The sequence below is a fragment of the Haliotis cracherodii genome, unplaced genomic scaffold (assembly GCF_022045235.1).
Source record: "Haliotis cracherodii isolate W230 unplaced genomic scaffold, xgHalCrac1.p SCAF_3, whole genome shotgun sequence".
NCBI classification, from domain to species: domain Eukaryota; kingdom Metazoa; phylum Mollusca; class Gastropoda; order Lepetellida; family Haliotidae; genus Haliotis; species Haliotis cracherodii.
Window position 1 is genome coordinate 53,346,696 of NW_027266286.1, and position 13,011 is coordinate 53,359,706.

At 42.9% G+C, this 13,011-nt stretch overlaps 1 protein-coding gene across 2 annotated transcripts in view; it reads right to left on the reverse strand.

Moving 5' to 3' along the window:
* The window catches only part of LOC139474899 (ras-related and estrogen-regulated growth inhibitor-like), a 71,499-nt gene that overhangs the window by 39,458 nt on the left and 19,030 nt on the right, over positions 1-13,011 (reverse strand). The window contains exon 1 of one of the 2 annotated variants that reach the window (XM_071258092.1): positions 6,066-6,279. The exons of the other annotated variant lie outside the window; for it this stretch is intronic. The gene's annotated coding sequence lies outside the window, so the exon portion shown is untranslated. Of the gene's footprint in view, positions 1-6,065; positions 6,280-13,011 lie in introns of those variants that run through there. 2 annotated transcript variants of the gene reach the window in all.

Here is a 13,011-nt window from a genome sequence, read left to right on the forward strand (position 1 = left end):
CACTGGATATGACACGGTCAAGCCAGTACATGGTCAAATACACAATAGTTATTGTAATTAGCGATAAAAAAACCCATGTTTTTATTCGTCAAAAGTCATGTCAACACTGAGTGCATGCGAAAGATTAATTTGTCTTTCATACAAAGTGCGAGTACTTGTTGACTTGATGCATGCGTGAAACGTGGCTACTTTCTAACTGAAAACAAACATCATGAGGAATCAGACGGGCCTTTCATTACTTTGTTCATTTCTTGTGAGAAATCAGTAGCCCCTTTCAACCTGAAGATATGTCTCTCGCCCGTGTCCAAACGATACTGATGGAAATGAATGAGGGAACAATTACTTTTAGATACAGTAAAAAGTCTACAAACTACGAGTTGGAAACAATACACATAAACGCATCTCAACATTTGATTCTGACGTGTGTTGAATGTGTATACGTTACCTCAAATGTTCTGACAGTAAAGCTTATTTCCCTATATTTTTCATTCTTCCCTTATTTGTTTCCGTCACGATATACATACAGGTGCGCGCGCGTGCGCACACGCACACGCACACGCACACACGTCTTATTTAACTGAGGAGAACCAGCAGCCCCCAAACCCGAGAAAGGGGTGTATGTATGATGTGTATGTACCATCCTCTAATCACCAAACGGACCCCCCCCCCCCCCCCCCAACGAGAATGTTATGTGCTAATTCCCGGTAATTACTGATTATTTACAGTAAACATGTATATATATATATCCACCAGAACTAGGTAGACGGAATCAAGCGCCCCGATCTTAATCAGCTCCAGCTATACAAGCCTCGTTTTGACATATTGGCCAACAGAGTGCTCGCCCTTTGTGTACATAAACATGGCCACCTAACACATCCAACCCCGGCTGCAGTGTCCGGGTCATCTTCTGCTGACACACCCCAGATCAGCGTGGGATGTCATTAATTCGTAGTAATTGTCAGCAAATCAAATACCATATGGTTTAACCTTGCAATTACCGGGCATTAGACCACGTTATCTCGTACGGCGTACAGACCGAGCGACCCACACCAACGGGGTTATTGTATATAATTGGTTCAAAGATGACTGTGTTTGTGCTTATGTTAAGCTCACCCTGTCAGTGTAGATCGATCGATATAAGTACCAGCGTGGGTATGGTAATTCGCGCTCACACGGTATATCATACGTAGACTAACACTTACAACATGGGTGCTATGTGAATACCTGGTGCCCTTAGCGTGATATTGCTTGGGTGTTGCTGAAAACGACGTAAAACAACACTCACTCAATCAATACATAATTTTGATAGAAACAAGCAACTACATTGGTGCCCCAGTGAGATGGGAGAGTCAGAACCTGTGGAAATCTAGACTTGCTTCATTGAGAATATGAAATTACAGTAAGGGTTGGGAGGGAGGGAAAAATATGGTTCAGGGACTTAGACTATATTATACATTGTATCTAACTGAAACTGCTCACCTCAGATCAGTTCATTTGGATCCAGCACTTGTATGTAAACTGTTATACCGGTACTGCACTACCACCGACAAATAGCTGGAATACCAGTACTGCACTACCGCCGTAAAACAGCTGGAATACCAGTACTGCACTACCACCGTCAAACAGCTGGAATACCAGTACTGCACTACCGCCGTCAAACAACTGGAATACCAGTACTGCACTACCACCGTCAAACAGCTGGAATACCAGTACTGCACTACCGTCGTCAAACAGCTGGAATACCAGTACTCACTACCGCTGTCAAATAGCTGGAATACCAGTACTGCACTACTGCCGTCAAACAGCTGGAATACCAGTACTGCACTACCGCCGTCAAACCACTGGAATACCAGTACTGCACTACTGCCGTCAAACAGCTGGAATACCAGTACTGCACTACCGCCGTCAAACAGCTGGAATACCAGTACTGCACTACCGCCGTCAAACAGCTGGAATACTAGTACTGCACTACCGCCGTCAAAAAGCTGGAATACCAGTACTGAACTACCACCGTCAAACAGCTGGAATACCAGTACTGCACTACTGCCGTCAAACAGCTGGAATACCAGTACTGCACTACCGCCGTCAAACAGCTGGAAAACCAGTACTGCACTACCGCCGTCAAACAGCTGGAATACCAGTACTGCACTACCATCGCCAAACAGCTGGAATACCAGTACTCACTACCGATGTCAAATAGCTGGAATACCAGTACTGCACTACCGTCGTCAAACAGCTGGAATACCAGTACTGCACTACCGTCGTCAAACAGCTGGAATACCAGTACTCACTACCGCTGTCAAATAGCTGGAATACCAGTACTGCACTACCGTCGTCAAACAGCTGGAATACCAGTACAGCACTACCACCGTAACAGCTGGAATATTGCCGATTGAGGCGTTCAATATCAGATAAAGAAACTGTATGAATTGAGTGAGTGGATGGGTGACCGAATGAGTGAGTGAATAGAGTTTTAAACTGTTCATGACAATATTTCAGTTTTACAAGGGCGTGTCAGCCAAAGGTAGGGCAGGTCGGGGGTGATAACAAGTTTGGGGTATACGGTGCCAACAGACAAGACCAATAATCAGCGATTCTGAGATTCCACCCCTCACACGTAAAAATCAGCATGTCGTGTTTTGCACCTTGAAACAGCTGTCGTCATTTTAGTTCAGTCAACACCAATACCTTCATCCCTATATAGTACAATGCAATATTGTCGGTGTTTTGTTGGATGGTGCCGCGATGGGTAACCCTTCACGTGGAGCGGTATCCTACCATTAAGGCGTGGCATAATGCTCATGCTATCAACCACACATATGTCTGGATACACACCTCGGCGGATTAACACATTAGCCATCGGAGGCGGTCGGGTAGCCTAGTGGTTTAAGCGTTCGCTCGTCACGCCGAAGACCCGGGTTCGATTCCCGACATGGATACAATGTGTGAAGCCCATTTCTGGTGTCCCGCGCCTTGATATTGCTGGAATATTGCTAAAAGCGGCGAAAACCATACTCACTCACTCACTCTGACGCAACTTTGTCATTATTCACATTTATATTACAATATTTTTTACATCAACTATTTTTCGGTCAATGGTAAAGCGGAGACTAGTTCTACGTTTACAAAGGAGGCTTTAATCGAGGAAGCCAACAACTGGTCACGAAGTATACCTTCTAACTGCAGTGTACAAATGACTCGGTCAGCGAAACCCTTTAAACGCTGTCTGCTTGGGGTGGGGAGGCAACTGTGTTGAAGAAGTGATTTCAAGCCTACGTCCAGTTCACCCTAAGACGCTTTCCAGTTACTTTGGCCCATGGATTGGCGACACGTCGCTTCGGAAATGTGTATTAAAACTTGACGAAGATTCTGAATTCTATTCATCGAGTCTGTTGACAAGATTCTGTTGACCTCCTCAAATTAAATTAATCAATTGTCGACAATCGCATCTTTCCGTAATCTACACGAAGGGGCGCCTTTCGGCTTGTTCCGTAATTACACGAGTTGGTCAAGATGGTTGACTGGTATGGAAAGAGACGAGACTTTTTTAAACTTCATTCTGACAAACATTACAAGCAGCACCTCACTTTTAATGATTTTTGTTTTGTTCCAACCCTCTAACACCAAAATTAAGGTATCGGTCTAAAACAAAATAATGATTTTCAAATATTATTCAAACATTTCCGAAAATTCAAGACGTCAACGCTAAAAAATAATCATTCTCAAATATCTGCCGAATACATGGCACAGAAGGAGCGAGCGAGCGAGTATGGTTTTACGCCGTTTTTCGCAATATTCCAGCAATAGGCAGGGGACACCAGAAATGGGCTTCACACATTGTACCCATGTCGGGAATCGAACCCTGGTCTTCGGCGTGACGAGCGAACGCTTTAACCACTAGGCTACCCGACCGCCCATGGCACAGTAGGAAAAACATAATGAAGAACATGATACGATAGGATTACTGAAAATCAGTGTTGACATCAGGTGTTCGCGAAGAGGGTTATGTCCTTCTTTACCGGTGGCACCGGCATTGGCGGTGTCATATAAGAGGCTTTTGGATGTGTGACAGGTTTATTTCTGAGAAACATCAACGATGACCATTGCAAGCTACCTGTAACCGGATTATACAACTAGTGCATGGCGTTCACACAAGCACAGTGTAACCGCCAGATGTTTCACCCTGAGAGGAACATTAATTTAACTCCGAGCTGTGAAAGAACAAGCTCAAAATGAAACACACAAGGTTACACAAAAAATGGAGGTATATTGTTTTCTTGTGGGAGAAGCTATTCTGGTAGTCGCGCCTGCCTCGCTACGAGCAGTTATTTGAAGTATTCCTCGATATGGTTCCAAGCGCTAGAAACATTTATGAAATATTCTGCAGGTTAGGGTGAACCTAGGTCACTGTGGTTCATTAAGTCACTAGGTTATAAGCAGGATCACACCAAGACCTGGAGTGGATCATATTTAACGAATTGAGCACTACAAAATTCTTTAAAATAGACTTTGTTTCTATTTTATTGATGAAATATGTGGTAATAATCTTTTTTTCAAATTCCAAAGCAACAGATGAGAGAATGTTTTACCGTTGTACCAGGCATTTATATTGGAGAGTTCCACTTTGGCATATGTCGGAATGCTAAAAGCTGATCATGGAATTCTAAAACCGAAATATAATACTCGCCTCGCAATATATTGATATTTTCAAACAAAGAAGCATCCATATCACATGACTGCGGAAAATACAGCAGAGTGGGGTCTGAGTGAGTGAGGGTTGTTGACGTCACACGTAACGCCACATTTACGGTCATTCAACGTGCTTCACACCTTCTACTCGTGTGGAACAACGGACAACGATAACAGTTCCCACATATGACACTTTGCTACACGTATGACAGTATGTGTGGATGGCGTGTGGGAGGAGGTGTGTGTTCTGGCGCTGACGTTCAGATGGCAAATAGACATCCTGAAACAGGCTCTCCAGTCAGAAGGAAATAATTTGAGAAGTTCTGACTGTTTTTGCTTGAAGAACTGGCGCTTCCATCTTCTAAAATGCCTTTTTAAAATTAACATTTCGAAAAATACTCAGCTAATTCCGATGCACTGTGTTTGTTCAGCTCGACTGGAGTGTTTTTCGGAAAGACCTCGGGGTAAATTACTGCATCATTGTTTTATTAACGTTGCATTAATTTAGCTTTGCTGATAATGTTAGACCACACTCTCACGAAACACGCTTTCCAAACGCTGAACATACTTCTGTAAGATCGTAAGCGTCATTTTAAAGGTTTCAAATTAACGCGCTTATCTTTGCTTCAAATGATTGAATAGCTCAAACACAACCGTATTTTATCTTAAAGCAAATGGTAAAACGAATTAGGCAAAACAGTCAGCTCTGGAATGCATAGGGAATTTCAGTAATAATGACTTGGACGATTGATAATAAGCTCATCTTTTAAATATGTATAAGGAGTGGCACCATTATGGCGTTGCAATGGAATTGGCAAAATGGTGAAGCAGTTCTTGTAAATGATGCATAGAACATCACGATGTGTTAGTAAATGAGACGTGACTCTCAGTATATCCAGGTGTCATCGGGCAAAAAGACAGGTGAGATATATCAATCTGAGTAAGGATCTGGTACTTGTTGACATATGTTTAATACAGGTCGGCACTAGGTTAGCCAGAGAGGCAATTATCGTTATAGCTGAAGAGGAAGATCTATATATAAAATAACCTTAAGACACCTGGTAAACGTGTAAGCGATTACTCTAGGTACTTCTTTCACGGTAAGTGTTGGGTTTGGAGTGCTTGGTTGGGTAAGGTTGAAAGTAATAACTATGGTAATGATATGAATAAAATATTGTATATTGACAAAAAACATGTACATGATACTTAAAGAATATATAACAAAAATTGACAATAAATGAACGGAAATGGATGCATAAACAGGATTTGAGCCCCAAAACTGAAGTCAAAACTGATTGATGAAAACATCCCACCGATACACAAATGGCAATAACTAAATGAAAATAAATAAAATGCACGTGCATGTGCGTACATACTGCATGTGTGACAACAACGGTGCGTTCACGAGACGTGTTCACAGACTACATGATCATCTCACATGGTGTAACAGCCATGTCGTCTGCTTCTCCACCGGATATCGTCTGCTACTCCAACTGTCGTCTGCTGCAATCCAGTAAGTCCAGCCTCGTGTGCGATCAAGGCTCTGACTCGCCGCTCGCCGCTTCTACTATCGACTGTGCTCCAACATACCTCCTCACACACTGCCGGTTCAACTGGGCTACAACGAGATACCTTCACACCGGTCTAGGCTCCGCACAGGGAGGTTAGTCGCTAAGGAGGAAGCGCTTTCGGCGGCCACAAAGCAAACAATCGTTTCGATGAGGTGCAAAGACGACAATCTAGTTCGTAAATAAGTAGTGTTACCTCATGCTACACAATCGGTCGACGAGCGGGATTATCCGGGTCAATGTTTGCTTGAATCAGTCGACCATGCAGTGAGGGTAATGGAAAAAACTAATCGAATCTGTCAGGACATTTTGGCATAGGCTATCCTATTGGCAATCGATATGAACATACGCATTTCTCATAAAAGTTCGCCTTAATTAAAACCTTAGACTTGCACAAGTCCCTACGGCTATAATTAGTTTAAATCATATTCTAGATTATGTAAATAATAACAAGTTGTCCCTATAAGAGATTTGCGTCCTCAGAACTGTCCACATATCTAGACTTGCCTATTAGGAGGCTAGAATTACTGCACATCCATGGATTTTTCTTTCAGTAGAGCCTTGGAGCAAGGCTATTAAAACGTTAATGGAGTCACATGTGACACGACCTATTTCATCGATCATAACGTTCATGCGTTCATCATTGTGAAGCGTTGTTTGTTCATATGAAACTTATTTAGCAAGGCTGTTAACAAGGATGGTTTAAGTGACACATTGTTGTGTCCGGGAACAGTAATGGGTTAGCAGTGTTCAAGTCTGTCAAACAATACCTAACTCCCGCTCACCAAAATATTTGTATTGCAACCCTTTGAAGATTGTCAGATAGATATCAGCATGACGTCAATGGTTAGTATGTGACGTCATAGTTGGGTTAAATCGTTTCCCGTGTGTACAGGTATAGAACCTTCGCAGCAGATTAATTTTCGGTTATTGTTTCCAAAACTTGTTTCACAAAAAAAATATGTTTTGTTTGTTTGTTCTTTAACGCCGCACTCAGCAATATCCCAGCTGCATTGCGACGGTCTGTAAATAGTCGAGTCTGGCTTACACAATCCAGTGATTGACATCATGAGCATCGATCCATCAACCAAGTCTGACCACCCGATCACGTTAGTCGCCTCTTACGACAAGCATTGTCACCTTTTACTGCAAGCATGGGTTGCTGAAGACCTATTCTACCCCGGGTCTTGACGGTCAGGTAATAAGTAAAACTATGTGACATTAAGTACCTGCCTTTGATGAATTGTTCATATCAATATGTTTTAAATAATTCGCTCGTGTGCCACCGGTGGTAGTCTATGAGGTGAGGTGAAATGGGGTTTAACGTCGCGTCCAAGATTATTGCACTTATATAGCGACGTGCATGCACGTGTATGTGTGTGTGTGTGACTGCTTGTACTAGTTCGGACTGATGCCGATCTAAGTGCTAGCACACTGACATACAATGCCGCAGTTTAACATGAATACCCCACTCAGACACAGTATACTGACTCCGAGCCGACCAGTCCTTGTTTTAGCCCCTTAATGCCGAGCGCCAGACAGGGTAACAGCAAGTACCATCTTTTAACGTCTTTTGGTATGACGCGGCTGGGGATCGAACCCCAGACCTTCCGCTCTCCGGGCGGACGCTCTACCACGGAGGCGGTCTGGTAGTCTTTGAGGATAAAATGAAGTGATGTGAAGTTAAGGGGCCCTACGCCAAGTATTGTATTTGGTTTTAGAAGATTCTATCCCGGATCTTTTTGGGTCCAAGTTTCCGGTTAAAGGATCACTGTTGAGGGGAAGACCGGATGGAGTACATGTAATGCACGTGCCGATACTTTACGAAGAGTTTTTAAGATCTGGACCCCAGATAAACTAGTGGTTGATAGTGTGAGCATCAGTTCAGGTAATCAATATGAGATAAAACCTTCCCCCGCTAGAGAGATATCCGCACTACGACTTAATCAACACAATATATTTGCTTGTTTTTTTACGATAGATTTATATCTGTGTAAGAATAGCGTCAGTTGAGTTTAAGCCTGCTTGGTCGTTGCTATATGTCTGAAGGATTGTCCTTGTGACCTTAAATTAGAACTCACTCGCTCAATTTTAGACTCGCTTTGAGCTGTTCCAGTAATATCACGTCTCAATCCTAAATCTACGCAAGATAATGCTGCTAGCAAATTAAGGAGCGTTATTGTGTGAGTTGGGTTTAACGCCGCTTTTAACATTATTCCAGTTATATCATTGCGTGTCAGCTTAATATGGGAGGAGAGCTCGAAGTGATGCAGGTCTCAGACGTTTACCACTTCGGTGAAACCCACGAGCACGGGTATGGTGCTGACAAACCTAGAAACATAATCGGGGCGAACCGGGATTCGAACCCACAATCATAGGTTTCTGACGTGCCCAAGGGACGCAACTCTGCACAGCGAAGTGGCGCCTTAGACGACAGGGCTATCCGTGGACCCGGATCGTAATTGAACCCAAAACCAAACGGAACTGACTTATAAGGCACTCAACGAAATGTATACCTTACACCTCTGAACTCTTTAAACCAGTTCAAAAGAAAACAGTGAGTGAGTGAGTGAGTTGGGTTTAACGCCGCTTTGAACAGTATTCTAGTTATATCACGGCGTGTCAGCTTAATGTGGGAGGAAAGCCCGAAGTGATGCAGGTCTCAGACTTTTACCACTTCGGCGAAACCCACGAGCACAAAATAAAACAGCACATCTGGACCAGTATATACTTTTCACATACAACCGCCATTGTGACCAACTAATCACCACCCTTCCGTCTCCCACTACAACCGTGAGTAATATGGATCTACTCCACGTCCACTACCCGGGGGTGACGCCGTGATGTATAATACCACATTGTGTCACATTGAATGTCAAATCTCGTACCTTCGCTGCAATTTCTGGCAACTCTGTGAAAGAGCCATGGAAACGCAAGCCAAACGCTTGTCATCTCGAGGCATCGCAGGGATTCAGTTCGAACCAAAACACAGCTCATCGATCAAGTTGTTTTCAGTAAAAGCTAACCGAGTTAAAAAAGCAGTCTGAGACAGCGACAGCCTGCACCCGCAGTTGTGATATTGTTGAGGTCCGCTCCACTGAAACAGGTGTGGAGCGTGATGAGTGGAGGGCTCGCTCTAATGTACACGTTCATTGAATCAGCCGTAGTGGAGATGTCGGAACAGAAACACGTGGGAAAGTGAGGGGGACATTTGAGGAGTTGGGGGGAGAGAAGGGAGGAGGAATGTAACCTGAGACGGATGAGTGTTTGATAGGTGTGATGTAATTAAGGTCTGGATCTGGTTTAGTTATACAAGGGCGGTGAGGATTGATTGATTGATTGATTGATTGATTGATTGATTGATTGGTTGATTGGTTGATTGATTTGTTTGTTTGTTTGTTTGTTTGTTTGTTTGTTGATTGATTTAGTTATATTAGTTGTGAGTGCGTAAAGTGTTACTCCGCTTTTAGTAATATTCCAGCAATATCACAATTTCATTCAAATCAGATCTTAGTTCTCGCTAGCGATACCGAGAACTAAGATCTGATTTCAATGAGATTAGCAATATCACGGCGGAGGACACCAGAAATTGGATTTACACAATATTAGTTATTAATACAGGGGCGGAAAAGTGGACGAGTGGGTAGCTGACTGAATGAGTGAGTGAATGAGTGAGTAAAGAATGACTGAATGGCAGAAAATGGTAGAGGATAGGAATGGTCTTCACCAAATAAATGCATACTTACGTTGATAATGTCACTTGGGTCAAGGTCAGGATCCAGCAGGTCGTACAGGTGAGTGTGGATGTTGGATTGAGATTAAGAGAAGAACGGGTCAGTCGGAATTAGGGTGGCCTTATTGAGAAGTATTATATACAAAAACAATTTAATTTGATATTTTATAGGTATTTCATTATTTTTGCTTGGAGTTGAGCTGACATCTATGGGTCATTGATGACAATACCCGCGAAGAATACGTCTTCAGGAACCCATGGTTGCCATAAAAGGTGGTCAGGGATGCTGACTTGGTTGATGCATGACATCGTATCCCAATTGCGTGGATCGATGCTCACGATGTCAATCACTGGATAGTCTGATCCAGACTCGATTGTTTAGCGACCGCCGTCATACACCTGGGATATTTCTGAGTGCGGCGTTAAACAACAAACAAACAAACAAACAAAATGTATCAGCTGTCTTGCTCATGTATTGACACAATTCATGGTTTTATTTTTTCATTAACGGTGACGCGGCAGTTATAAAAAAATGAAGAGAGGAAGATTTTTGCGAGTGAAAATACGAGTAGCATACTGACCAGAGCACACTGTAAGTGATTGGCGTGGGAGACATATTAAATATGTATTATGATGATTGAGCAGGGTTTCGGCAATATTTCAGTCACATCACAACAGTGTAAACAAAGTCGCACATACATATGTATCCATTTTGGGAGTCGAACCTAGTCCTCGGCGTGCCGAACCAGCGCTTTAGCCATCAGGGTACCCAGGTAGTCTGTCTTACAGACCCTGATACAAATATATATCAAATACAGCCCATGCAAGTCTATAATGTTTGGCAAGTCTAGATTACTGCTGTATCAGGTATCTGAAAAGGAAGAGAGTCACTTGGCTCCCTTTTATTATATTTTTATTAAGATAACTGAACAACTGTTTTTTTGTGTACGATATATGTTCATTTCAGAGACTAGATGTTAGTCTAGGTACCCAGGGACCAGGTGTATGGGAGCGGACTGCAATGTGAGGGTGTGAGGGTGTCAGGGGATTTGGTAGAAGGGAGGGGGTGCGGGGGTGTGGGGTATAACACCATCAGGTCGGTGACAACATTGGGTTAAACAGCGTCGCGAGCTATGTCAAGGACTGGAGGATCTGGAAGTGTCTTGTCTAATCCCGCTGGATCTCGTGTCAGATTAGAGCTTTCGTGAGCCCTCGCTTTCTTGTCTAATCACCAGCAGCGCCAGGCACCGCTACCTTGTCGCGAGTGTCAAGTGTCTGTTTGCTGTGGTTTTACCGGATAAATGCGACAGGAATACCTGCGCTGCGTGTGTTGGGGAAATATCAAAGGTGAATCGTGCACAATCTGCTAGAAACAGATGAATCTAAACGGTTCACAACACTGAACAGATATTAAAAAAGACACGATTTTATATATACTTAGGTGTATTTAAGTCACGGACGTATTTTATGACATAAATCTTCACTCTAGGTTTTCATTCGAATAAACAATTTACCATATATATATATATATATATATATATATGTGCGATGCTTATGTCAGTGTAATGATATACTGTAGGCGGCAAACGCAAGAAAATTAAAAGGGTTGTTACTTTGAGAAAGATAAGGACAATAAAAATGAAAACAGAATGTTTCTCAGAAAATTCTCCTTTCGTGGTAATAGTGCCTTTTTGCTGTAATCAACGAAACTGCTAGAAAGGTCTACCTTGGAATTCAATACAACATAGATTTAATCTATAATATATATTTTGACTTGAGAGCAGGTTCATTTTTGAATAAAGAAAATAACTTGTGTGCTGAAATCATTATCTGTTAAAGTTAAACACCATTGGTCAAGCATTCAAGTACTAGTATTTCAATGTACTTGGCAGCAACGCGCCCCATGATGAACTGGTCAAAGTTAAACACCATTGGTCAAGCATTCAAACATATGGATGTACTTGGCAGCAACGCGCCCCATGATGAACTGGTCAAAGTTAAACACCATTGGTCAAGCATTCAAACATATGGATGTACTTGGCAGCAACGCGCCCCATGATGAACTGGTCAAAGTTAGACACCATTGGTCAAGCATTCAAACATATGGATGGACTTGGCAGCAACGCGCCCCATGATGAACTGGTCAAAGTTAAACACCATTAGTCAAGCATTCAATCATATGGATGTACTTGGCAGCAACGCGCTCCATGATGAACTGGTCAAAGTTAAACACCATTGGTCAAGCATTCAAACATATATATGTACTTGGCAGCAACGTTTACGAGCCTCAAATTGTACTGGTAAAAGTGATACACCATTGGTCAAACATTAAAGCATATGGATGTACTTGGCAGCAACGCGCCCCATTATGAACTGGTCAAAGTTAAACACTATTGGTCAAGCATTTAAGTATATGGATGTAAACTTGGCAGCAAGACGACGATGCTTTTCTTAAGAGGCGACTAACGGGATCGGGTGGTCAGACTCATGTTGATGCATGTCATCGATCCCAATTGCGTGGATCGATGCTCATGATATCAATCACTGGATTGTCTGGTCCAGACTCGATTATTTACAGACCGCCGTCATACAGCTGGAATATTGCTGAGTGCGGCGCTAAACAACAATCAACAACCAGCTTGCCAGCACCGCGCCTCAAGTTAAACTGGTCAAAGTCTAACAATGTTTCGTCCAGCATGCAGGCATACAAGGTATACATCGCAGCAACGCGCCCCATGATGAACTGGTATCCTGTCTCTGATCCCGGCCATGTCACACATGGTGTTTGTCCAAGATAACAGTGTTGGAAACTGATAAACTCCTATCTACATTTGTAGCACGTTTGGAAGACATGGCATTTGTTAAGTATGTGTTATCCTGTTGGCATCCTGATTTTGGAAAACTGACAGACAGCAAACGGTGGCTATGACTGGGATATGACCCATTCGGCACCACTCGTCTTTTCCCGTCACCAATCACTCGGCTTATCCCGTAGTCTGTCTCACAGTCCCTGAAACCTCA